This window comes from Mirounga angustirostris, unplaced genomic scaffold, assembly GCF_029215605.1.
Source record: "Mirounga angustirostris isolate CCGP_5_RB_7025 unplaced genomic scaffold, mMirAng1.0.hap1 SCAF_8, whole genome shotgun sequence".
Lineage (NCBI taxonomy): Eukaryota > Metazoa > Chordata > Mammalia > Carnivora > Phocidae > Mirounga > Mirounga angustirostris.
Window position 1 is genome coordinate 13340562 of NW_026991716.1, and position 27748 is coordinate 13368309.

At 44.4% G+C, this 27748-nt stretch overlaps 1 long non-coding RNA gene across 1 annotated transcript; it reads left to right on the forward strand.

The window, feature by feature from the left end:
- Positions 1-33: 33 nt before the first annotated feature.
- Positions 34-27748, forward strand: LOC135365479 (uncharacterized). Its single transcript, XR_010413413.1, has 3 exons — positions 34-429; positions 22537-22686; positions 27305-27748. It is a non-coding gene; the product is annotated as an uncharacterized LOC135365479 (long non-coding RNA).

The following is a 27748-nucleotide window of genomic DNA, read 5'->3' on the forward strand; positions in this document are numbered from 1 at the left end:
GGGGCTCCCAGGGGTATGTGGTGAGCAAGAGGGAGGAGTATCATATAAAACCCTGTGAGGTTGGGCATTCCTGCTTAAGCAGGTCAGAGTTTTCAGGGAGCAAAACTTAACGGAACCTATTTTGAACCTAGGAGCTCTGACATCCTAGGGACACTTGAGTTACATGTGTTTCTGGTGACACCATCTTTTTCCTCCAACCCCCACATCAGAGACATGTCCAGGAGGGAGGGCCTGTTATGACTGAGAGTCTAGAATAAGAAGAAAGGAGGAAGGGTGTGCTGGCTGCTTACTTCATTACCCCAAGAATGCCATTCACAAGTGCTTCTTTGTGTGTGTATCTGTGAGCCTGACCTTCAGTGTCCATCGCTCTGCTCTTTGCTGATCTTCCCTCCTCCCCTCTGGATAATTAGAACAAAGGATGCAGCAAAGGTAAGGAGGAGGGGCTCTCACTGCCATGTAGGGCCAACATTTTACCTGATCGAAAATGAGACACAGAGCTCCTATTCCCTTCCCTTCGGCATTTTGGGTTATCTACAAAACGGCTTTACAAACACAGTAGGTAATGAAAATATACTAATAAAGCCCAAACATGCTTGACCTATGGTTCCATAATCGTGTGTGCAATCTCCATCCACTGATTCTACTCTTAACTTTCAAGTCGTTCATTTCGGGAAACACAGAGTGAGTGTTTGCTGGATGCCAGGAAGTGTACTAAACGGGGTTTTTAAAGAAACAACTGGTTTAACTAAGTTAAGTTTGTCCATCAGTACCTGCCATTGTATTCTATCCAGCAGAGGTATTAGTATCTGCAACGTGATGGAGAGGTATGTAGTGAGTTTATAGAATGTAGAGGAAAAATATATGCACGTAAAGCAAGAGATCTGGATTGCCGGTGTTAAGTTCATGAGCCCCTGAGTGAGTGAGAGTTGACAGTGTTTTCTTAATTGAGGTGTAATTTACATAGAGTGAAAGGTACCAATCTGATCTTAAAGGTAGAATGATGGAGTTTTGACCAATGACACACCTGGATAATCCACACCCCTATCAAACTATAGAACACTTCTGTAATCGCAGAAAGTTTCCCTGTGCCCCTTCTCAATCAACACCCACCCCATGTTCATCTTTAAGATTTCTAAAATATCTCTTTATTTAGGTGTACCTCAGAGATATTGCGGATTTGGTTCCAGGCCATGGCAATAAAGTGAATATTGCAATAAGGCGAGTTAAATGAATTTTTTGGTTTCCCAGTGCATAGAAAAGCTACGTTCACACACTACGGTAGTCTAGTAAATGTGCAATAGCATTATGTCTGAGAAACAATGTACATACTTAATTAAAAAATACTTTGTGGCTAAAAAAATGCTACACATCATCTGAGCTTTCAGTGGGTCATAATCGCTGATCACAGATCACCACAACAAATGTAATAATAACAGAAAAGCTTGAAATATTGCAAGAATTACCAAAATGTGACAGGGAAACATGCAGTGAGCAAATGCTGTTGGGAAAATGGACCCAATAGATAGACCTACTCAACACAGAGTTGCCACAAACCTTCAAATTGTGTGTGTGTGGGGGAAGCAATACCTGCAAAACGCAATAAAGCAAAGAGCAATAAAACGAGATATGTCTGTATTTTGGTCAAAAAATATCCTGGACATTTATGAGACTTACAAAGTGACCCTAAGATTGTGTATGTTTGTTCGGTGGTGTTTAGAAAGATGTACAGCACCTGCTTTGTATATTCTGAATGAGAGTTCCACTAAGGGCTGCTAGACATTTCTTCTTAGAAACTGACCTATTGAATTAGGAGGAAACCATCTTTCTCCTCTTGGGTTCACCCAGCAATAATCCCGTAGCCGACTTTGATAACTCTATCAACTCAAAGAAATGAACACACTTGAATTCTGGCCCTTGGGTTTGCTCCTCTTTTATGTGTGAAAAAGGTAAAAAGTTAACAGACTGCTCTTGGAAGACAGTTTTTCCATAGGTTGCTCCCATTTCTGCATGTTTTGCAAACAGAGGCATTCACAGATTTTGTTCTGAAATCACTTCAAAGATAGAGATAGTGTCTCGTTCCCAAACAAAAGGAAGATTTGTCCAGTAAAATAAAGATAATGTCTGCCTCCAGGGCAGAGAACAGGATGCTGACAGCCTATTATAAAAGATTCAGACTCCTGAAACCAATATCACGCTATATGTTAACTAACTAGAATTTAAATAAAAACTTGAAGCAAAACAAAAGGAAAAGAAAATAAAAGATTCAGGTTTTCTAAGTTGAAATTCCTCTCCTGCAATGCCAATGTGCAGGCATCACCTGGCTCTCTGCACATTATCCTGTGGAAACTGGGGCTCAGGGAACTGGCAGAAGAAAATGATGATCCCAGGGGTGCCTGGGTGGCTCAGTTGGTTAAGCATCTCCCTTAGGCTCATGTCATGATCCTGGAGTGCTGGGATCAAGCCCCGAATCAGGCTCCCTGCTCAGCAGGGAGTCCGCTTCTCCCTCTGGCCCTCACCCGCTTGTGTTTGCTCTCTCTCCAGATCTCTCTCTCAAATAAATAAATAAAATCTTTAATTAAAAAAAAAGAAAATGATGTTCCCCTGGATATCAGCTGTCCTAGGAGAAAAACCTGCTCTTCTTCTGACTCAGGGGTCTCATGTCTTCTGCTAGAATCCAGGAATTTGTTGCAGGCTACCTGGTTCATTCACAGGTAGAGTCAAATCTCAGACTCCTTGCAGTCCCTGACAGCTCTAAGTAAAAACTGTGTCTCTGGCATGTTCTCTTGTAGTTAAATCATAACTCGATTTTAACAGTTGGCCAGAGGGGATGCTCATGGGCTATGAACATTCACTTTGAGTTCAAGTCTCAGCACAGGTGTGAGAGTTCTTTCTAAAGCAGAAAGAAGCTGAGCACTTGGCTGAGGAGAAAAGGCATAAATGCCCTGCATGGGTGGTTAGCTCCAGCTAACCCAAGCTCTGTCTCCTCCTGTCTGATTTGCCCTTGCCATCTTGCTTTGCTTCTGATCAAAACTGACGCCACTCTCGCTTGGGTACTCCACTGTTCTTGTTCAGTAGGTCTCCGGGGAAGGCAGATCACTACACTGAGACCAAGAGTAGGATTCTTAATTTGCACCACAACTTTTGTGGCTTTATTGTTTTGTATACTTGTGAACATAATACATGGTGATTGTAAGAAAGTAAGATTGAGAAAAATCACAAAAAGTAATATAGAATGTTCGTAATCACATTCCACAGGAAGCACTGTGAACATTTTGATTGTCTTTCTGGACATTTTTCTATACATATACATATTGCATTTTTCTTTGGGGTTTGTTTTCTTCACTCTTTTTGGTCTTTTTCTACATAGAACTCTCTTTTCCCTTTTAACAGCGTAATGTGGATGTCTTTCCATTTTAACCATATAGATATATCCTTATTTATTTAACCAGTGTCTTTTCTGTGGACATATAGGTTGTTCATCATTTTTCAGTATTATACACAATGCTTTTATGATCTTCTCTCTGGGTATGTCTCTCTGTCTCTATTTCTCTGTCTGTCTATCTTTGCACACTAGTTTGAATATTTCCTTAGGATTTATTCTCAGGAATGGAACTATCCAGTCAATTGCATCCAAATTTTTCCTTGCCCCAAACTTGTTTTCCTTCTACTCCAATAATCCTTCCTTCAGATTTCAAGGTTGTGAGGATTTGCCTAGAGAAAACAAATAGGTATATTTTCTCACAGTGGAGTAGGTTTTGTTTGGTAAAAAGTGTAGAAACAAGCTCACACTAACTTACGAAATGAAGAAAGCATTAGCAGATTCCCAGTCTACTCTTCTGACCTGACAAAAGGACATGTCTGGGCTTTAGAAACAACCAGAAGGAAGAGGTCCAATGCCACGAGACTTCTAACATTACAGCTTTGTTCCTCTTGATTTTGGAGGACTGGCTCCTCTGTTTCTACAAGTGGTAGACATGGAAGCACATGGTCCCCAAGTTTTATATCATATAGCCCCAATTTTGAAAATCCTGGGGAAGGACATCATTGACCTTGCCTGATTCTACCACCCACCACTGGCCCAGTCAGTCTTGGCTATGCAGTCAGTCACATTGCTCTAACACAGCAGATCCCATGGCAACTATAGGGATGGGGGAGGGAGACATTCTCAGAAAAAAAACATGCTGGGCAGACTGCTCCTTAGGTATCTGCTAAATTTTCTATGGACAAAACCAAATGTTGTTGAAGATCTATTTAGATTTCTTTCCCCAACCACCTTTCTCAAATTGGAGTTGGCTTTTCAAGTGAAAACTTTCAAACGAAAAAATTTTAAAAGTCACATCTGAGACTACAACAGAATATGAGATAAGACAAAGAGAAAGTATAAGGAAGAACACTGTAGTCATACGTATGAAATAATATGTATAGTACATGTATGGAATAACTCTTTTCTTCCTTTTTCGAGGATGTCACCCGCCAGTCTTCTTCATAAAAATCTCACTCCCAGGAAGCACCCTAGTCTGTGAACACACCTTGTTTGTCCTGCCTCTATATCCTTATTTTAGAAAGTAATTTATCCCCTCTTTTCTAGAGACTTCATGGGTTCGGGGATTAGGAAGACCTAAACCCTACTCCCAGTTCTGTCATTAAACTGGGCACCCTTGGCTGGTGCTTATGTCCTCTAATTCTGTTTCATGAACTGAACACATCAAGGGTCTTGCCCCTTCTCTCATTATTCATTCCAGATTACTCAAAATTTACCTCCCCTCCACCACCCCACTGTAATGGTGCTCCTGCCCCCCACCGTTTGAGTGTATTCAACACCTGGCATCTCTGTTACTCATTTAGAAGCTAAAGTTTATTGCTTTGCCTCCAGGGTGATGGTAAAAATATTTAACAACCTTCATGGTCACTGACCAATTACAATGGACAGGGTGGTGATGGACAGGGTTCTGGAGGAACCTGGAGTGCAAAGCATTCCTGCTTCCGTTGCTGATCCCAGAGTGAAGGAGAGCTCTGGAGCCCAGGGGAGGAGCCAGGGACGCTGAGTAAGGTGGGGAGGGCCCTCAGGAGCCTGGAGGCCATTCAGAGGGAAGTATTTCAATAATTTAACAACCACTATGACAATACCTGCTTAAACAAACCTAAGTTCTATTGATTTCTGATGAGTATGTGATGTTTCTTTCCATTTGGATTAGAAATCCCTTGAGGTCTAAATGTATGTCTCAAACTTCTTGGTGTCCCATGGATCCAGCCCATAGTCATCCTGAAAATACCAATAGTATGTCCATGCCACATTGTTCAGGAGATGCTGGGCTGGGGAAAACCCTTGGTGTTCCGAGATGGGCAGTACTTGACTTTGAAAGTCAGAACTTGAGACTGACCTTTCCCATACCCAACACCTATAAGGATTAATTGTTTTATTCCCTTTGAGAACCGGGCTTTTGTGAATCCAACTACCTGACCAGCTGCTCATTTCAGAACATCTGAAATGTGAAAATCTTGGAAGGGGTGCTTCTTTAAGGCAGAAGCAGAGCGTATTTATTATTACTATCCAGGCAGAAGGCTGAATTGCTAGTGCCCGGAAGTAACTACCACACGTAACATTTTCCCACTTGTGGTGGTGTTCGTAGTGTCAGAGAGGAAGGGGGAAAGTGCATTTAGAATATAAACCTGTCATGCAATGTTGAGACCAAGAATGCATCCTTTATGCATGGGATGCGGTTTGGGGAAGTAGGTGAAAGAGTATCGGTACCACTTCGGGTATATTGTGGGTATTATATTACACTTTTATGGAGCTGACCTGGCAATTTTGCCACTATGTAGAACATGACTTTCTCAGCTGCTTTTAGAGATGAGTCTCTAAAAGTAAGACGTTCAGTTGTCTGTTGCTGTGTTGCCAACGACCCCGAAAGTCAGTGGCTTACACCAACAACATGTATGGAATAACTCTTTTCTTCCTTTTTTGAGAATGTCACCTGCCAGTCTTCTTCATAAAAATCTCACTCCCAGGAAGCACCCTAGTCTGTGAACACACCTTGTTCTATCACGTGATCTCTAAGGTTCTTTCAGCTCCGACATTCTATGTTTTCCTGGGGATGTGAGCTCTCATTTTTTTTTTTTTAAGATTTTATTTATTTATTTGAGAGAGAGAATGAGAGAGAGAGAGAGCATGAGAGGGGGAGGGTCAGAGGGAGAAGCAGACTCCCTGCCGAGCAGGGAGCCCGATGCGGGACTCGATCCCAGGACTCCAGGATCATGACCTGAGCCAAAGGCAGTCGCTTAACCAACTGAGCCACCCAGGCGCCCCAGAGCTCTCATTTTTTAATATTAAATTTAGAAACATACTACTGGAGGACAGGCAGCCTGAAAATTCCCTACTATCACCAAGATGACAAAATGGGGGTGATCTTTCCCTTTTCAACACACATCACTTTCATACATATTAACACTTTCAAAAAATTTAAATCTTTGTCTCTTTCAGGTTACACTCTGCATTCATTTTGGTTCTATGTCCCTTATGCAAACCGTAGCAGGAAGAGAAGAGTTAAAAATTAAATCGGAACCCGTGTGTTTAGGAAATGTTTACACATCATTCTGTACCCAGAGTATGTTAACAAAATCATAGAATCTATTTTCTCATTCATGATAGCAGACTGAACTCATGCATATGCTTGTCCTCGCTCACCAAATCTCATTGAAATTACAAAAAAAAATATGTTGTAAAAGAATAAAGCCCTAGGTGCATTGGGAGACATGAAAGGGCACACTCCAATAGAAAGTAGATGGGATCAGATCAGGGTTTTTCCAACTCGGCACTATTGACACTTTGGACTGGAGAATTGGTGTGGGGACTGGCTTGTGTATTTCAGTATGTTTTGCAGCCCTTCGAGCCTCTCCCCACCAGCCATCAGTGACACCTCTTAACCCATGACAACGAAATGTCTCCAATCGCTAAATGTCCCCTGGGGGCGGGGTTACAAAATTGCCCCCAGTTAAGAATCAGTTGATTAGGTGGACTGGGAGAATTGGAGCCCAGGATACATGCAAAAGGAGGCTGTTTCAGAGGTAAGAGACTTTCAGAAACATCCCAGTCAACTGCTGCTAGAGCGGGAGTGGTCTTACAAGCCGAGTCACAAAAGGAGGCTTGTCTGCAGAACAGCTGTGACGATCACAGCCTTCTCCTTCTGGCCCACAGAGACAGCTTCCAGGGAATGGCTCCCCAACCAAAACAACTAGAGCTACTATTCAAATACATTGAAGGATCTAGGAGGGAAAACCTCTAGTTTAGATGCTGAGGCTGGAGACGCCGAGCCTCAGATGTCTACCCCAGCATGGAAGGGGGAAAATGGAAAGGCAGCTCTATGCAGAAGTAAAATAAAGACCCCAGCACAAACCCTCCTTTCCTGGGAAGTGAAGGAGCCACGAGCCCCTGCAGAAGCTCCCCCACCACCTATTACTCATTTCCACCGAAGTACCTCCAGGTCAGGGGAAGGACTGACAGAGGAAAGGAAGATGAAATGATGCAGAAGAAATGCAACCCAGCTACTGATACTGCTGCATTTATTAATTCATTCATAAGTAGGAATGATCAGTATGATTATCAGACATTTGACAACATCAATACATACAAAAGAGAAGAAGATAAGCAAAAATGCATACTAATAAAAAGGTTTTTTTTTTTTAGGGTGCGCCTGGGTGGCTCCGTTGGTTGAGTGTCCCACTCTTGATTTGGGCTCAGGTCATGATCTCAGGGTTGTGAGCCACATCGGGCTCTGTGTTGAGTGGGGAGTCTGCTTGAGATTCTCTCCTCCCTCTCCCTCTGCCCCTCCCCCTGCCCACGTGCACGCTAAATAAATAACTAACTAAATAAATACATAAAATCTTTTTAAAAAGTATTTTTACCTTAATAATCCAATGAATGCAAATTAAAACAGGAAAATGCAAACGAAAACATCTCTTTTTATCTATTGGAGAGGCAAAAAATAAAAGGAGTGGTAACATCCAGTGTTGGTAAAACTATGAAGAAATAGACAGTCTCGGATACTGCTAGTGAGACAAGACCCTTTAAGAAGTTACTTTGAGAGTACCCACCAAAATTAAAACTCTTTGCCCAAGAAATTCTTCATCCAGAAACTTTCCTACAGCCTACAGAAATATGCTCCAAGATGTACATGCAAGTATGCTCATGGAAGCACCACATGTAATATCAAAAAATAAAACACAACTTAGGTGGCTTTCGATAGAGGAATAACCATGATACAACAATTATGTAGAGTATTATGCAGTCCATTAATAGGACGACACAGATCTGAATGTACTGATAAGGAAAGATGCCAGTTATTAAGTGAAAGGAGTAGAGCTTGAACAGTATGTATATTATAATGCCATTTATGTACCAAAAAGATTTCTGTGTGTTCACTTGTGTGCACGTGCACCCACGGTAAATAGAAGTGCATAGGGGGTCTGGCAGGGAGAGGTAATAGGGAGAGGTCATTTTTATAGGGGGCATATGATACCTCTGTAAGCTTAGAAATAGCTTCTACAAAGAAAAGTGAACAAGGCAGGTTAAGCCTGACAGATTTCATAAAGATCATATCTGCTCCCTTTTATTTAATTAAGACAAGGAAACTGAAGTCCCAGTCTGAATCAGGAACACCAATGTTCCAATTAGTACTCTTACACTTTTTGAATTGATCATGTTCCTTTTAAGCTTCAAAGTATTTTCTTATTTTAAACCATTTCTCACAGCTGTTATCTTATTCGTAGTGTTGCTTATTTAACGACCACTGCTGTTTATAATGTATTTATCTAACACAGTTTATAGACTCACCATGCCCTTTACCCAGATTTCAGTATTACCAAAAAAATCCTTACATAATTCCTTTCTCCAAGCAAAAAATGTTCCCGTGATTTTTTTTTCAAAGATTTTATTTATTTATTTATTTGAGAGAGAGAGAGAGAAGGAGAGACAGAGAGCACGAGAGGGAAGAGGGTCAGAGGGAGAAGCAGACCCCCCGCTGAGCAGGGAGCCCGATGTGGGACTCGATCCCGGGGCTCCAGGATCATGACCTGAGCCGAAGGCAGTCGCCTAACCGACTGAGCCACCCAGTTGCCCCGTTCCCGTGATTTTTAATCCCGGTTCTCCTACAGCAGATCAAACAGTATGTTTATTTTGGGGACGAGTGCACACATGCTGTGAGAGGGGTGGGCAACAAGGAACAAGGTGGGGCAGCTGGGGACAGAGTCCTGGTTTAGATGCTCTGGGGAGACCAGTGCTGCTGTCAGAGATCACATTCTAGCAACAGTGGGTGATGTGTACACTTGAGAAAAAATTGCAAAGATTCTTATAAACCAAAGGACGACTAAGGACAAACAGATAAAACCCTGTCTGAGAATGTAGGAGGTCAGGACGGACAAGGTGGAGATTTCATTTCAAGGGTCTATGATATGCATTGAGAACTGGCTTCCAGGTAGTTAAAATCCGAGCCAGACTTGGAAGGGAAAGCAACTTCAGGATGATAGAGGCTCTTCCGGTCCTGGAAAAATGTCAGATAATTTGGATAGGATCTCAGATCAGATTTCTTTGGCCTCATCTTCAGTCACTCAATGGCGCTGACTCCAGAAACCTTGCAAATTTGAGCACAAACAAACAAACAAACATGAAAACCATGGCTGACCCACTTTGGAGATGTAGAAATTTAGTAAGTAATTTTTTTTTCCTAAGACATTAACCAAAATTTTTTTCAAGGCTAAAAATGGACTCTCTTTAGCCTTGAAAAAAGGTACTCAATATTTTCAAGTAGATGCAATTTCACAAAATTACTTAGAATTTGACCAAAATGTCTAATACTTACTTACCACCTTTGATCTAGCTTGAAAATTACATTCCTATTTTCAAATATGAGTCAATTGGAAGAGCTCAAGGATAGGACAAAGTTGGGTGTATTTCAGAGACACTCACCGCTTCCAGGGGGGATTTCTGCTCTCCACCCTATTCAGAGTTTGGTGTAGATGCAGATGAAATGTGCTCATGCAAACATGTCATTAGAGATGGAAACTTAGTCTAAGAGAGGATCAGTACAATCCAGGGCTGTCAAAACAGCACCCAAATGCTCCGTGGGGGAAATATCATGTATTATGGGAGGTTTTTCATTTTTCTCCTTTATTTTCTTTGCATTATGTGGAAAAGCCTTCAAGACACATTCTTCAAAAGAGCAAGGCTTCTGCTTCCTTGCAAGCATGCTGTTTGTTTGTTTGTTTGTTTGTTTAGATTTTATTTATTTAAATAGGGGGCCTGGGTGGCTCAGTTGGTTAAGCGACTCCCTTTGGCTCAGGTCATGATCCTGGGGTCCCAGGATCGAGTCCCACATTGGGCTCCCTGTTCAGCAGGGAGTCTGCTTCTCCCTCTGACCCTCCCCCCTCTCATGCTTCTTTCTCATTCTCTCTCTCACATAAATTTTATTTATTTATTTGACGGAGAGAGAGAGAGAGAACAAGCAGGGGGAGCAGCAAGGCAGAGGGAGAGGGAGAAGCACACTCCTGCAGAGCAGGGAGCCTGATGCAGGGCTCGATGCCAGGACCCTAGGATCATGACCTGAGCCAAATGCAGCTGCTTAACCGACCGGGCCACCCAGGCTCCCTGCATGCTGTTTATTTGGAGGTACAGGGTCTTTGCTAGCTGGTGCTCATTGCCCTCAGAAATGCTTTCTGGGTACACAGGTGGAGAGGAAATGGATGGCCGTGTGGATATCACTAGCTGATTAGGCCAGGCAGCAGCCCAAACCTGCAGACCGGTAGGGACGCCGACGGCTGCACCATGCTGTCTTCCCCGATTTCACTTCCTCCCTGGTCACAGCACATTGCTATGGTCATGCAGGTCAAAGGAGAAAGCATGCCTAGGTTTCTCTTGTCCCTGCAGAGCTGACCATGATGAACTTCCAACGAACAAATGAAAAACGTGGGACTCTACCCCAATCCAGAGAACATCTTCATCAGAGCGTGCATCCAATAGCTTTGCTTTTTTTTTTTAAAGATTTTATTTATTTATTTGAGAGAGAGAGAATGAGAGAGAGAAAGCACATGAGAGGGGGGAAGGTCAGAGGGAGAAGCAGACTCCCCGCCGAGCAGGGAGCCTGACGCGGGACTCGATCCCGGGACTCGATCCCGGGACTCCAGGATCATGACCTGAGCCAAAGGCAGTGGCTTAACCAACTGAGCCACCCAGGCGCCCAATAGCTTTGCTTTTGTCAGGGTCAGTGCTGCCTCCAGACCAGCTCCATGGGCGTGAGACCCCGCTGGCACACTTGGATTCGTCGGACAGGGTGGGGTGGTGGTGGTGGGGTGTATGTTGGAAGCGCTTTTTGGATGCTTTGTCAGAGCTCGCTCAGGGCATTAATGGAAAAGGACAAGGCCCTCGTTCGCCCACCACGGCTCACCTTCATGTTAAATGAGAATTCTCCAGACAGACCTTTTTGCCCTGCTTCTACCAGTGAAAAGTATTTAACAGGAGCTTCAGAGAGTAGGCTTGGAGGTTCACAGAAGCCTTGGAAGTAGGGGCTTGTCTGAGCTCTGGACCTCCGTCTTCCTCGGGTGGACTCTGCCAAAACCCCAGACTTGGAATATTCTAATCATCCTGGAACCTACCAGACATTTTATTTCCCAAATAGATGATTTCCACCAATCTGGACAATTTGGACTATTTAATTGGATTTGGGGTTTATAAACTGGGATTAAAATAAACAAAACCAAAATCTCTCACCTTCTGGTCTACAAAGATATCCTTACTGTAAACTCTCTACTATTCAATCAAACAGATAAGAAACAGGACATTGAGAAGGCTGTGAACTGCTCTCATTCACTGTTTAACGGCGTTCGCTTGGAAGCTTAATTAAAACCTTTTATCCACCAGTAGTGTTCCCTTCCCTGGTCACAGGGTGGAGACATGTCAGTCCCTGTGCCGTTCTAAAACATCAGGGCATGGGATAGCAGAGCCAGCTGGTGGGCAGAGCTGAGTTAGTGCTTAAATTAAAAAAAGGATACTCACAACTCCTCTGAAAAAGATTTTATCATAATTTTAACTTTTATCAACTAAATTTATGTACATAAATTACAAGGTCAAAGAGTACTACAAAGCATATGAAGAGAAAAGTATCCCACGCCTCTAAATCCACTCCCCAACTAATTTTTAATTCTTTTAGTGTCTAGTACTTCTGGTTCTTAGCTCCACTTTTCTAATGGCCATGCTTAGTATTTCTTTATTTTTCTAATTTAGATAGTATCTATTGACTTCTTGTACAAAAGGAAAGAAAATATTATATAGAAATTCTGTTCACAATGGAGATGCATAATCATAGCACATTTTCTTTCTTTCTTTCTTTCTTTCTCTCTCTCTCCCCTCCCCCTCCTCCTCCTCCCCCTTCTTCTTCTTCTCCTTCTCCTTCTCCTCCTCCTCCTCCTCCTCCTTCTTCTTCTTTTCCTTCCTTCCTTCCTTCCTTCCTTCCTTCCTTCCTTCCTTCCTTCCTTCCGTCCTTCCTTCCTTCCTTTCTTCCTTCCTTCCTTCCTTCCTTCCATCCTTGCTTTCTTCTACAACTTTCCTGGAGTTCATAATTGTCTGGTTTCTTTACTGTTTAATGTTCTATGTTCTATGACTAATACTTCTACCAGATCTCTCAACAAAAGAGATCCCTTGATATTCTTAGACGTGTCCCCCCTGGAGCCCTCCACCCTCTCTAGACTTGATACATGGCTATTGTCTTGGTGTATGTCTTCATCATCCTTCTAGAGAATTTCATTTGCTGCTCTCATTTTGGAGAATCCCTTATTCCTGCATCCCATGTCTTCCTTTCTTAGTTTATTCTCTTGTTTTGGTGGAGCATAGGCACCACACCATTGAAGGTAAAGTTTCAGGCACGGCATATTTGAAAATGTCTTGATCATTTGGCTTGAACAGAATCGTCAGTTGTTCTCTGAATTTCAAAGGCATTCCTACACCGTCTTCCAGCTTCCAGCTTTGCTGTTTGGATCCACTCGTGATCCTGGTTCCTGATCCTTTGTAACTTGCTTTGAAAGCTTTGAAAGCTTCAGAATGTTCTGATTTCCTTGTTTTTGTGTAGCATTTTATCCTACCCTCCTTAGTGTCTGCTGTCCTCAAGCTCAAAGCTCCTTTGCTTGAATTTCTCCAGAAACTAAACCTTCTTTTTCCTTTTCTGCAAGAGTGGGGCAGTGAAGTCACCTGGTGCTGTAAGACTTTCCATCAGCCTTCCTGCTGGCACCTTGATCACAGACTATTGCCTCCAGAACTGTGAGACCATAAATTTTGGCTATTGAAACTACCCAGTTTATGCTACTTTTTTAAGCAGTCCTAGGAAACTAATGTACCATCTGAAATTTGACCTTCTCCAAAAGGGTTTATCCATAAGAATTATGTCTGTGTTAATAATCAGTCTGACCAAATACAGTGTTTTAAAAAAGTAACCACGGATCAGGGCATACTAGTGAGAGTTCCTCGGCATACACTTCTGCCTGTTAACCCAGCTTTGTCACCAGAACCTGGTGCATTAATCCTGCCCCATTGAAAGGAAGAACATTGTCCTTCCCACTCTGACCAATTCTTCTGATGCAGGGACCACTGAGCCATCAAGGCTCCACCTCCTGGAATCAGCCAACGTGTTACAGTGTGTACTGATCACTGAGCCTGCAGCAGGGGAGAGCATGGCACGGTGAGAAGCTCAGGCAACTAAGTCATGTGTCTTCTTAGGATGGACATGAGCACATCAAGATATGGTGGCACAGTAAGACTGAGAGTGTCCAGTGGGAGAAGTCAAGATCAGAATCCTTGGTAGCATACACATGCAAGAATGGACAGAAGAAGAAGAGCCAGCAAAGGAGGCTGAGAAGCAGTTGGCAGAAAGGTGGCAGGAAAACCAGAGAGAAAAAGTCTCAGAAGCCCAGGGAGAAGGGAGCTCATGGAGAGGGCATCCTGTGCCCCAGAGAGGTCATGAGATAAAGACCAAGACAAGGCACTGGATTTGCAGATTGGGAGCCACTGGCCTTTAGACAAGCCATCTCTGTGCCATGGAAGCTGGGTTAGCATAGAAAAAGAGATGCACCAGAAGTGGTGGAGAGGAGAGAATACGAGTGGATATTTTGAAGGGATCTCACGGTACAAGGAATGAGAGAGATAAGACGGCAGTTCGAACAGGATGCAGCATTATAGGGAGGATTGTTCTCATGTTTATTTTCTTTTTAAGGTTGGGGAAAGCATGAAATGTTTATGTTCTGAGGAGAGAGGAGAGACTGAAGCAGCAAGAGAGACGAGATCATTAGAAAAGAAAGTCCAGTAGAAGAGGCAAGGGCATGAGCTCAACAATGGAAAAGACCATCTCCCCTGAGCTAAGAAAGAAGTGCATATGCACACAGACTCAGTTGTCAGGCCCCAGGTGGGGGTCAGGGGCAGGCAGGAAACTGACAGAGCTCTGGACTTCATTTTGATAGGAAGTGGGAAGAGAGGTCAAGGGAGTTCTGTTTCCTTGCAATACTATGACTTAGCACAAACTGCTGGCTCCCTTTCCCAAGACCAGTGTTGGAGAAACAAAGAGGGAGACAGACAGAAACAATAAAATCAAATTTATTGATATAAAGGTTTAAAAAAATCACTTAAGTGGCACCCGGGTGGCTCAGTTGGTTAAGTGTCTGACTCCTGATTTCGGCTCAGGTCATGATCTCAGGGTCCTGGGATCAAGTTCCACATCAGGCTCTGCACTCAACTTTTTACTTTTAAAAAGTAAAGCACTTAGGGGCACCTGGGTGGCTCAGTGGGTTAAGTGTCCAACTCTAGATTTCGGCTCATGTCATGATTTCAGGGTTGTAAGATTGAGCCCCCTGTTGTCAGACTCTGCTCAGTGGGGAGTCTGCTTAGGATTCTCTCTCCTCTGCCCCCTTGCCACCCCATGATTGCATGCATGCTCTCTCTCTCTCTCTCTCAAAAAAAAAAAAAAAAAAAAAGCAATGATAACCCCCAGCTTCAGTATAGCAGTTACCTCTGGTAAGGGGATAGGATGGGAAAGGAGGACATAAATCAGTGTAAATTACTGTCCGTGTTTTGATTCTCATGTTGGATGAGAGGTTCAGGGGAGTTTATTTATATTATGATTAGTTATTGAATTCTTTTATAAGAGGGCCATGCATGGGCCAAGGATCAGAGTGTTTCAATCACCAAAAATTATGATGAATCCAAATCTGTACATTTGAGGCCGAAAAAAAAATTGAAGAAAGTCAGGTCCTTTCCATCAGACCTGGGGAGGGTGGTGAGGGGCTCTTGAGTTGTAGTGAGGAAGGAAAATTAATGTATAGGGTAACCCCAGAGAAGAAAATGAGGTCCCCCCTTGGCTTACAGGTGGCCACGTTCTCCCTGTGTCCTCACATGGTCTTCCCTCTGTGTGTGCATGCTCCTGGTACCTGTCGTCTTTTTACAGACCCCATCTCCAAAAGCAGTCACATTCTGAGGTGCTATGTTGAAGGTTGCAACACAGGATTTTTGGAGAGACACAATTTAACTCATAACCAATCCAACAGAGAAGCTTCCAGACTCCAGGAAGAGACTGGAAAGCAAGAAGATTTTGGGGGGGTCCAGCATCTGTGAGTTAGCACATGCCAGACTGTTCTGACCAAGTATTCCAGGATCAGCATGCAACCCAGGAGGCGAACAAGAATGAATGAATACATAAATGAGAAGAGGCTGGAATGGAGGAAACGACCAACTGGACCAGTCCTCCAGCTCACTAGCCCTTTGCCACCAATGCCCGCATCAGAGTCACAGTAGCAGAAAACAGACCCTGATTCCCCAGGCCCCGCGTGGATGGGGGCTGGTGGCTCTAGCACCTATGAGATGGGACATACTGGTTACACCTTGAACCACACAAGTGACAAACACAATGAACTGAGCAGATAGTTATTATTGCCCACATTGGACCATTAAGTTAACTTGTCTCTGAATGAGGTCATGTAAATTTCCAGAGACCCGGAATTCGGTTTGGACCTGCCTGACCCCAGACCCATAGACTCTCCAGTGCATTCATAGACGCAGTACTTTCAATATTTCGTAAGGTAATCTTAGATTCTGTGATGGTAAATTTTATATGTCAGCTTGACAGGGCCATGGGTGCCCAGATATTTGGTTAAACATTATTCTGGGTGTGTCTGGGAGGGTGTTTGTGGATGAGATTAACATTGGAGTTGGTAGACTTGAGTAAAGTGGATTGCCGTCCCTGATGTGGGCAGGCCTCATCTAATCCACTGAAGACTGGAACAGAACAAAGAGGCCAAGTAAGGGAGAATTCTCTCTCTGCCTGGCTGTGAGCGGGGGCATCACTCTGCTGCCTTTGGACTCAGACGGACCGAAACTACATCATTGGCTTTCCTTGACACTCAGCTTGCCAACTACAGATTGTAGGCCTCCTCAGCCTCCAAAAGCACATGAGCCCGTTACTTATAATAAATCATAAATATAAATATCTCCTGTTGGTCATGTTGCTATGGCGAATATAGACTAATACAGAATTCCAAACACCTTATAAAGGTTGTTCGACATTATCAATGGGTGGATAAGCTCTTTACAAATTATTCCTGGTAGCACAATAAAAATAAGCAGAATGTAATTCGATGGACAATTTCTAATTACGATATCTAATTGAAAAGAATTGTTGCCCTCACCACCTGTTCTTTCTTCCAGACTTTCATGGTTTAAGACTGGTTTCTCCCTAAACAAAGGTGAATGCAGGAGCTTTTCCCTTTTTCTTTGATTCATGATGTCGGATTTGTGCTGATCAGGTCAAAGAATGCGACAGATGTTGGCTGAGCATCTACTTGGTGCTCGCAGTTGTATGAAGTCCTGGTGTGTTGTGTGTCACATGGGATCCTCATAAGCATCACCTGATTTACGGCGTCTCTCGTGCCCACCCCGGGGGCTGGGGAGGCAGGTGGATGGCAGCCATGGGAGCAGGTTACAGAGGGAAGCAGCTCCTTTGCTACAGTTGGTCAGGATTTTATAACTCCGCAGAGTATCTTCAGCAAGCAAGAGGGCTAGATTCCAAATAGGGCTGGATCCGGACGAACTTCTTGGGGTTTCAATAATCAGGCACGTGGGAGACAGCAGCATACCCCGTGCAGAGCATCCCAGCAGAGCCATTTCTCCCAGATGCTCCCCCTCCATCCTGCCGCCTTATCTGGTTTGGAAAGTGATGCCCGCGCGAGGGACCTCTGATGTCAGACAGCATCCCAGTAATGGCCGAGCCCTGTGGTCGGCAAGACCCTGAGGTGTGCATGCCGCCTCCTCCCCCGCCCTCCTTGGCAGCACTTACAAATGTAGCTGATGAATTTAACAAGAAACACATGTTTTCATTTAAATTACAATTAGCAATTAGAGAGAGGTAAGTGTGCCCTAGATAGAATATATAATCGTTGTCGAATTTGTGCCATAGCTACTTTACTGTTGCCATTCTCCTTTTATGCTTTGCTTTATGATTTTATAGTACATTTATGCAGAACCGAGAGCAGCCCAAGCTAAATAAAGCTGCTGGGTTGGAGTTATTTGGTTTAAAAAAAAAAAAATGGTCACCAGGCTAGGCCCGCTGCAGACTCATGGCCTGGTGTGATTCTCTTTGTTTTAGGGAACGTGAGAAGAGAAGGCATTTCATTTACCCTCCTAGCAATTTCAATTGGATAATCTGGTGGTGAGGCTTCCAGAATCACTGGTATACTTCTGAGCCATGAGGGATTGGCTCTATCTACCTACCGCTTGGGATGAGTTCCTGAAAAATCCAGAAAGGGAGAAGCAAGTGCTTGTCTCCTTGTGGGCTTTAAGAATGTCTCATTGCGAAATGAATATTCACTTCTGCTTTTCAGTTGAGATTGTTAAAAAAAAAAAAGAAAGAAAAGGCCACGAAGAGGTGCCAATACATACAACTGGTGGGGGTGGGGGGGGGGCTGCAACTCAGGTGCGTTCCAGATGGTGGGGGAACCTGGCTAATGGAATTTTGCCGGGGGGGACATCCATAGGGCCGGTGAGCCACAGTACAACCCACTCTGGAATCACAAGGGGTTTCTCCAGCAGAGCATTGGCGGTCCTAACGAAGCCCCCTCATGAGAAAGGCATTCCTGGTGAGGAGCCCCTCCCTCCAAATAAAATAAAATCGAAGGCGAGAGCCATGGTTTATGGTGAACTTACCAGCGGGGCAGAGTCCAGTAGAGATCGTATCCAAAACACATAATTGTAGGCGGCTGGGAGACCTGAATGTGTAACTCCTTGGCACCGTCTGAGGAACCAGTTTGGAGATGTTGGCCAACCAGCCACAGAGGTGAGGGGAGAGGGCTGCTCAGGGATCTCATCAGGAATCTGAGACCTTTGGTAGGGTTTGTTGCAGTTAGCAACGAGCCCATGGCCAGCGGTGGACACTGGAGAGACTCACTTCTGGATTTCTCTGAAGGGGGAAGCAAGTCCTATGGGCTGAGGGGAATGGAAACCATCTCTGGTTTCTACAAAGCAACCGGTATTTTCTTTTCTTTTTTTCTTTTTTTTAAAGTCTTTTTTGTTTTTTTTTTAAAGATTTTATTTATTTATTTGAGAGAGAGAATGAGAGAGAGCACATGAGAGTGGGGAGGGTCAGAGGGAGAAGCAGACTCCCCGCCGAGCAGGGAGCCCAATGCGGGACTCGATCCCGGGACTCCAGGATCATGACCTGAGCCGAAGGCAGTCGCTTAACCAACTGAGCCACCCAGGCGCCCCGGTATTTTATTTTCGCCTCTCTTGGAACCATATAGACCCAGTCATGCAAAACGGCCCAAATGGAGAGTCTCCCCTTGTTTCCCTGGGTTCCGTAAGTGTTTCCAGGTGGAAACACTAGGCTTAAAAAAAAAAAAAAAAAAAAGTTTCCCTGTCTGTCGGTTGGTGAAGTTTGGAAACAGTGGCTTGTGGGGTGCTCTTGTCACCCACGTGTGCCGTGGCATCGGGTACCACTTGCTGGGGACCATGCGGAGCCAGGTTCTACCTTCTCCTTCTGCGTTGTTTTTCATCCCCTGGAATTGAGCATCAGCAACAGGGAGTAAATTTTCCTCAGCACACTGACAGCCCTTGTGGAACATCTGCATAACGATGGAATTTATTTTGTTCATTATGACTGCTGCAGAGCACTGGGCTTTATTTCACTCCTACAGACTAGTTCTGCTCCCATAAATTATCCAGCCTGCTCTCCGTATAAATGGCCGGCGGTCCTGGGAGAACTGGCAAGTCATCCCCGAATTGTCTCTGCTTCTTCATTTTGGTTATTTCTGTGTCGTAAAAGTTATGACATATCGGACAGAGGAAGGCTCAAGAAGGCCTCTAATAAATACTTTTCAACAAGCTTGAGACAAGTCTAATAACAGAGCCACTGAGCCTTCAAAGAAAGCTCTGAATGCTTCCCCAGGCCTAACCGCTCAAAGGTGGGTGCGCCTTTCTGGGGGAAATCAGCACCCATTTCTGCTCCAAGCACTTTGTTTTGTGTGTGGTGATGGAAACTTTATCTTGCTCCCTTGAAAAACTGTCCAGCTCTGTGGGAATCTTTGTGTTCCTGACAATGGATCTCCCCTTTGATTTTTTGAAAACATAACAGCTATAAATAGAAGCTGTCCGTAAATACAGAAAAAAACAAGAACCCCAAGTTTCTGGACAAAAGCGTGACCCAGGCAGGAGTCTTTCCTGGATCAAGGCCTCACATGGCATTTTCTTCCCCCTCTTGCTCTCATTTACCTTTTTTTCTTAGGATTTGGCACAAAACCCACAGGCCTCGTGGAGAGGCTATGTGTTAGTCAAGGCTCTTCAGAGTGACAGAACTAGAGAGAGGGAGAGAGATGGAGAGGGAAAGGGAGAGAGAGAGAGAGAGAGAGAAGCATTTATTGTAAGGAGATGGCTCATGAAGCTACAGAGGTGGCAAGCCCCAAGATCTGCAGGGTGACTTGGCACTCCAGGAGAGCTGATGATAGATAGAGTTCCAGTCCCAGGGCCAGCAGGCTCAAGACCCAGGGAGAGACAATGTTTTAATTGAAGTCTAAAGGCAAAAAAGAGCTGATGTCCCAGTTCCAAGACAGGTAATAATTTTCTCTAACTCAGGCTAGGGTTCACCTTTTGTTCTATTCAGACCTTCCACTGATTGGATGAGGCCCACCCACATGCGGGAGGGCAATCTGTTTTACCCCATCTACCAATTCAAAATGTAAGCTCAGCCCAAAACACTCTCCTAGAAACATCCAGAAACATGTTTGACCAAATACCTGGGCACTCTGTGGCCCAGTCAACCAAAATATAAAATTGACCACCCCTGGGAGGGGGGAGGGCAATATGAAATTAGGCCCTAGGGAGCATGCTCTGTGTCTTGTTTACCTGAGACCTTCTGGGAACAGAACCCATGGCAGGATAAAGTGGGGAGATGGTTGTCTCTCTCAAGAGATATTAGTGAGCAAGAAATCATGCTGCTCACCCCACACCTCCATGCCAGCTGGAAAGAGCAAAATTCTTCAATCATGAAAGACTCATTTTATTGTGGAACTTTTCAGACTACTGGATTATTTGTTCTTATGGTCTCAGGGTTCCAGGATGGAGTAGGGATGGACTGAGAGGGAAGGCAGAGAACAGGGGGGCTTGCTTCTTGGTCTGTGGGGATCAAGACCAGTTGGTCTTGGGGGATCAAGACGAAGACCCATTGTCTTCACGGTTGTTGTTCTACTGTGTGATGTTGCTGCTTCGTATCCATTGGGCAATACCGTGATACTGTAGAGACCTCCACTGAGGCATTCCGAAGCATGAAGCTTAAAGGGGGGCTCTCCTGGGTAGCCACCCAGCTGGAGCCATAGAAGGGCTTGCCGCCTCCCAGGGGTAGCCTCAGAGCCAAGCTCCAGTCTGCCATCAGTGACATGACTTGGCTCCTCTGCTGGCCCTCACCATTTTCTTCCTATCCCCTGAATATTCATCTTTAGGGTCAGTCCTGTCTGCTTATTCAACATGAAGACTAATTCTCTTAGCTGAGCCTTGACTTGCAAAGGAAAAGTCTGGTTGTCAATTATCTTTAAATGTAGCCTCTGAAACATGACAATCTATTGACTCCCTTTGGGGCAAGTGTGTCCGGAACTCAAGATCGCAAAGACTCACAGAGATTCCCGAAGACGCGGAAGTAAGGGCAGGGGTGGAGGGCAGAAACCAGGGCAAAAACATATTTTATATTCCTTTCTTACATTACAGAGGTGGAGATCAACAGCAATAATCATTATACAAATATTATGTTGTTATTATTACCATTTCTCAAGCTCATCGTGTTAAACCTTCCATATATCATATACGACACTCAATGCTTTTAGATGTTTTTTGTTGAAACCTCGTAACCTTATGAGGCAAATATCTCCCTCATATTATAGATCAGGCTAGGTGGAGAAGTTACATTTTTTATTCTCGGCACTGTGCTAGGTACTTTAGATATCTTTTCATAAGTATGTACAACCCTTTTACACATGTCAAGTTATATCCACTTTACAGATGAAAAAACTGAGGCAGCAGTCCTGTTCAGGAATGATGCAAAAAGTTTATAGCCATCAATTTGGTCAACACTAGTGGGAAGGGCTTCTAAATACTGGGACTTCGGGAAGTCAGCTTTAGGCTAAGTTGCCCTGGATAGTCCAGTCTCCTCTTGGGGATTCTTCTGGAAGTTTCTCTGAACCAATGTCCCTGGTATCTTCCAGTGTGAGCCCTCAAGCCTCTGGGGGTTGTTTGGAAGTCAAGAAGGAGAGTAAGAGGAGAGATTAACTTCCCTGTAAACTCACAGACCCCGTGATACACGTTGCAGGCAAATGAATGCTAAATGAGAAATTTTATTTTTCATTTTCACTTCTGTCTGCTGGACTGCGTTACTCTCCCTAAGGTGTAGCAATGATTTTATAAATAAAAAAGATTGCATAATTTCCTTTCATCATCACTGAATACTATTTATTGTCTATGCGGATGGGCTAGTTGCCGTGGAAAATCGTATCTACTGATTGACACGTTCATAACGTGTGCATGAGGCTTGGGCCTCTGCGTGCCTGGATGCAAAGCCGCAAGTTTTGAAATAATAAGTATTTAGGAATTCCTTTCCCAGTGCACCAAACCAGGTCATCTGTCCCTTGCCAACCCAAAAGGCAGAATAAACAGAGCATATTCCCTTCCCCTCCCCCACTTCAGGTCTAAGACTGAAACACTGGGCTATTTGTTTCCCCAAAACCACAGCGTGAAGTTTTCCAGCAATGGCAGGAAAAGGTTTCCCATTCCTCTACCCATCCCCTTCTCCAATTAATACCAAAGGTTTCAATTATACTGGAAACCTGAGCTCTGGTATGTTACGAGAATCCTGTTTCAGGAAAACACACCTCCCAAGCCCCCAGGTCCTATGGAGATTTTTCCATTCTGCAGAAGCCACTGGGGTAGGACCGTTATCTGAGAAGCTTCTCGGAGGTGGTTTGTTTTTCCCCCTTTCCCAGGAAGGAGCAGGATCCTGATATGATGGAGTCTGGGCTGCCTGGTGCTTAGGAACTTTGAGGAAATGGAGATGACCCTCTTGGTGCTTGAAACCATGAACCTCAGCGGAGTTGCTTCACCTGGATGCACCTGACACTCTTCACCTCCAACCAGTAAGTGTGCTGCCCTGGGGATGCATCTTTGCAAAATTAGACTTTTCTCTTTGTTTTTATTTTCTTATCTGTAATATACATTTCTTAAAGGAAAGATCAAATACTGGGGCGCCTGGGTGGCTCAGTCGGTTAAGCATCTGTTTTCAGCTCAGGTCATGATCCCGGGGTCCTGGCATTGAACCCCGCTGAGCAGGGAGCCTGCTTCTCCCTCTTCCTCTACCGCTCCCCCTGCTTGAGCTCCCTCTCTCTCTCTCTGTCAAATAAATAAATAAAATTTTTAAAAAATTTTTAAAAATTTTTTAAAAAGATCAAATACTTTATCCATTTTTAAAGAAGAGTAATCAGGAACTAAGCCTAAGAGATATGAACCAAAAGAAACCCCAAACTAGAAAGAACTACACTCCTTTGTGAAAAATATAGACTTAACTTGAGTCAACACCTGCAACAGGTTTGCTTAAATAATCAAAACTCAGCACTAGACAAACATAATTTCTTTTATTTTTCAAATAATTGATATCAACTTTGCTTCTCAAGACTCATCATTATTTACAGACCAGGGAAAAATTGGAAAATTTCCTAGTTAAAAATATAATAGTTTCTTCATAGGGACGTCAGACCCCTCCAGGAACTTTCCAGTCTCTTCTGGTTCAATCAATCACTTTTCTGGTGATTATTCAGTCAATTCAAAAATGAACTCGCCAGGGGCACCTGGGTGGCTCAGTTGGTTAAGCAACTGCCTTCGGCTCAGGTCGTGATCCTGGAGTCCCGGGATCGAGTCCCACATCGGGCTCCCTGCTTAGCGGGGAGTCTGCTTCTCCCTCTGACCTCTCCCTTCTCATGCTCTCTCTCATTCTCTCTCTCTCGAATAAATAAATAAAATCTTAAAAAAAAAAAAAATGAACTCGCCACTCCGCCTTCAAGATGGCCCCCAAGGGTCCTCAGCTCCTGGTATTCACACCCTTATGTAATCTCCTTCCACCTCACATCAGGGTTGTTCTCGTGACCAACAGAATATGGCAGAGGTCCTGGTGTGTGACTTCTGCGATTAAGCCACTTCAAACATTGGTGTTTCCTCCTTGGTGTTTGAGATCACTTTCTCTGGAGGAAGCCAGCTGCTGTGTCAGGAAGATACCTAAGCAGCCCAATAAACTGTGACTTCCTTTCAACGACCAGCAGGAACTTGCCAGACAAGTTGGAAGGGCTATCTTCGAAGTGAATTCTCCCAGATGACTGTCATTCTGGCCAATATCTTGACTGCAGCCACACCAGAGAGCCCAAGCCAGAGCCATCAGCTAAGCCACTCTCAAATTCTTGACTCACAGCAACAGTGCAAGACAACAAAAATTCATAGTTTTTTAACCCTCTACAGTTGGGAGTAATTTGCAGCAATAGATGCAGATAACCGTTGGGGCCCTCCTACCTCTCCCCTTGTCTGGCTGGAGACACATTCACTGAGTGAATGACAGTGTTGTCTGGTGGGTCTGGCCAGGTGTTGTATGACCACAGTGGTGAAAGAGAGGGCTCCTGGGTCTCTGTGGTAGCCTTAGGATCCTCCAAATTGGTTAGATGATCCAGGCAGGGATGGATCTGGTAGATCTGGTCTCTGCTGATGAAGACTCTGTAAGTGATTTCTGTGATCTGTTCTCTCAGCTCAGGCAGGGTTGGTGGTTCTCCATGACTGGTTCAGCCCACTTAGCTCCTGCTAGCCCTGCAGACCCCTCCTTGGAATCAGGTTGTCATTCCTAGTCAATCCCTGGCCTAGAAGTTCTGCAGCATTCGAGGTTACTGGTCACTTGGCCGTGGCAACGGCAACCTTCCTGGCAGATTTTCCATCAGCTCCTTTGTCTACCTGTCTTGCTCCTCACGGGGTAGGAGACACTTCTGGATCCTTCCATGACCCACGTGCACTGAAGGAGGCTCAGGAGGGCTCCTCAGACTTTCTGACAGTACTACACCATCTTTTTAGCTCTCGTTCAGCAGGTTCACATTACCACAGGCTCATGCTGAGCAACAGTGCCCTTGTGGAGTTCCAAAGAGGGAGCAGGGAGCTAGACCCTCTGCTTTGGGCCTCGCCATGGCTCTGGCTTGCTGGAAGGTCAGAACACATAGTCTTGATCATTTGTTCTAGTACCTCTTACTACACTCCACAAGGGGATAGGACAGGGTTTTATCAGGAACTTCTTTTCTGCCACACCTACCTGCTTCCCTAGGGCCGCAAACCTCCCAGTCTGGCAGTTGGCGGCAGGAGTAACTTCTCTGTATCGCAGAAGAAACCTGCGTGAACCTGCCAGGCTATGCTCTTCGTTTGGGGGCCGCAGTGTGGCAAGGAACAAGGCCGCTGAAGATGAGAATGTATGATTTAATATGCTCAAATTATGATCCTAATTGTCCACTAATTTTGATTACATTAAAATATAATCCATTTCCCCTCAATAAACAAACTCCATGCATGCACATACAACGCATGGAACCAGTACAAAATGGAAACATACCAACCTATTTCCTCTAACAAGTTCTCCCCAAACAATTAAATCTAGAGTATTAAAATCACCTCCAGGCTGAACCTGAACTTTGCTGTAATTCATGCAGCTCCAGACCCTGTGTCCCAAGTCAGACTGGTGTGGGGATGAGGAAAGTCATGATGCATGTGGACCTTAGATCCTGGGTTGCCAGGAAAGTGAGTAAAAGCTATGAAGGGAACATTATGGCCTCAACAAAAACCTCGTCCAGTATATATTTGGAGGTCTGTATGTGAAATGCTGTGCATGGTCAGATGTACCTAAATCAAATTTGTCCTGAAATAGTTTTTCTTTTTTCACACCTTCTGGGCTTCATTAGAACTGATTCAAGCAGAACAGAAGAAACAATCCATTCCCTGAGCATAATGCAATTCTCCGCCTCTGAGTAATCAAAACATGGTATCCTCTACCCAAGTCATAAATATTTTATATTTCTGTTCCTCCAAGCGTTTGAAGGATGTCATCAGGAGAGTGACATAGGGGCATCTTAACTCATGAAAGTTACCATTGACGTGGATGCTCAACATGAGCTGAACTGAGGGCCCACATTTCCTCAGGTTTCAGCAACACCTGTATGTGGATTAGGTCCCAGCAGAGGCAACACCGGGAGTCCCACGGGCACGTCATGACCGCCCAGATGATGTCCTCAAGAGCTCCAGCCTCCCCATCTATACCCACATGGCCCTAGAAGCCTCATGTGGACAGTCCTCCTACATTCCTTATCCAGAGTAATATCTCCCTGCATTCTTTCAGCTATAAACCTGTGTGCTGTGAATGTAATACAGTGTTCCTTTCGGTCCTGCTGCAGCAAAGATGTGCAGAACCCCCCTCCCTTGTTCTGTTTGCCATTTTGTCACTGGGGCTCTGAAGCAGAGTCCCTCAGGGAGACCTGCCTCTCCACCAGTCGCTCTCTCTTCAAGGGCCCCCCTGAGTCTGGTGTCAGACCCCATCTGCCCTTCCTGTGTTTTTTCTCTCTTTCCACAAATACCCATGCACAAATTCTCCTCTGCGTGAGAATCCTTTCCCTCAAGACAATCTAATACTCAAAAAAGATTCTCACAGCCCAGTGGCCCATCAGGCCATCCCACAAGGTGATTTTGATCTCATTCCAGGCTCACCTGGAAACCCTTGCTAAATTCGGAGACAGTAGTTTGGATATGCTTATGGGGCCTTTTAATTTGGCCATCCTCTGTCCCAGCAGCAAATCCCCCTGTGGGAAATTCTAATAGGTTCTAGATTCTTTTTTTTTCCAGCATACATTTTTCATGCCTGCAAATTTTAATGTGATTATTTGCAAATGACTGGTTGTATCTGATAAGATCAGTTAGAAGGAGCTGGTGGTAGGGAAGAGTGACACGGCTATGTGAAGAGCAGGGGCTTTTGCCTTCTGGTTGTATTAGTCATCTGGCAACCCAGGATCTAAGTATCCGTCATGACAGATAGCACAGACTGGGGGCCTTAAACAACAGACACTTATTGTCCCACTGTTCTGGAGGCTGAAAGTCCAAGGTCAAGGTGTCAGCAGGTTGTTTTTTTCTGAAGCCTCTCTCCTTGGCTAGTAGACGGCTATCTTCTCCCTGGGTCCTCACAAGGTCTTCCCTCTGTGTGCGTCTGTGTCCTAATTGCCTTCTCTTATAAGGACACCAGTTACATTGGATGGGGCAAGCCCATTTGAATTCATGCTGACTTAATTACTTCCTTAAAGGTCCTATCTTTAAATACTGTCACATTCTGGGGAACTGGAGGTTAGAACTTGAACATATGAATTTAGGGGAACACAATTGAGCCCATGACACTGGCCTTGGGGAAGTCAAAGGAGGGTGAGTACAGTGAAGCAGGGCCTTTATGTGAGACCCCGAGGTCTACTGGGCTGAAGGAATCTCTGTGGGTCAAGAGGCTGCCTGAGCTTGGTGGAGTGTCTGCCATCCTCCCCTATGACCAACTGCCAGGTTATTATGGGCAGAACTAAAGGTGTGTAACTCTATGTTCCAAGGAAGGGTTTGGAAACTCCCCTGTGGAATCTTGAGCTTTTATTAATTAAAGGTTTCCCAAAGGTTTATGTTCTTTAATCAAACAGATGACTTTCTTTGTGACCACAGTGAGCCCTGAGGGATGGGAACTGACTGGTGGACACTCGTAGTCTCAAGACTCAAGATCAGAAAGACACAAAGTGTTTGGAAAGATACAGAACATGCAAACCTCTTCATGATGACAGTATCACTAACACCATGGGATGTGAAAATTCTACAGGATTTGGAGTAAGCGAGAAACAGCAGATGGAAATTGTGACTGGACCATATTCTCATTGAAGGACTGATAAATGTGAGCCACAACCTATTGATGTATCGTTCCATCTGTATTGTTTTATGTTACTAAAAGAACTGTACAAAATTTAATAGGTTCCCTTGAGACCTTTGTGCCCAAACTCTAAACTCTCTTTTCTCTAAGACGACTTCAAAATGGCACATGCATGTGTGTGGCTGTGGCTGATGGAGGCCTGTATGGTAGAGTTTGATACCCAAGCCCAAGATACTGTTTTGGAA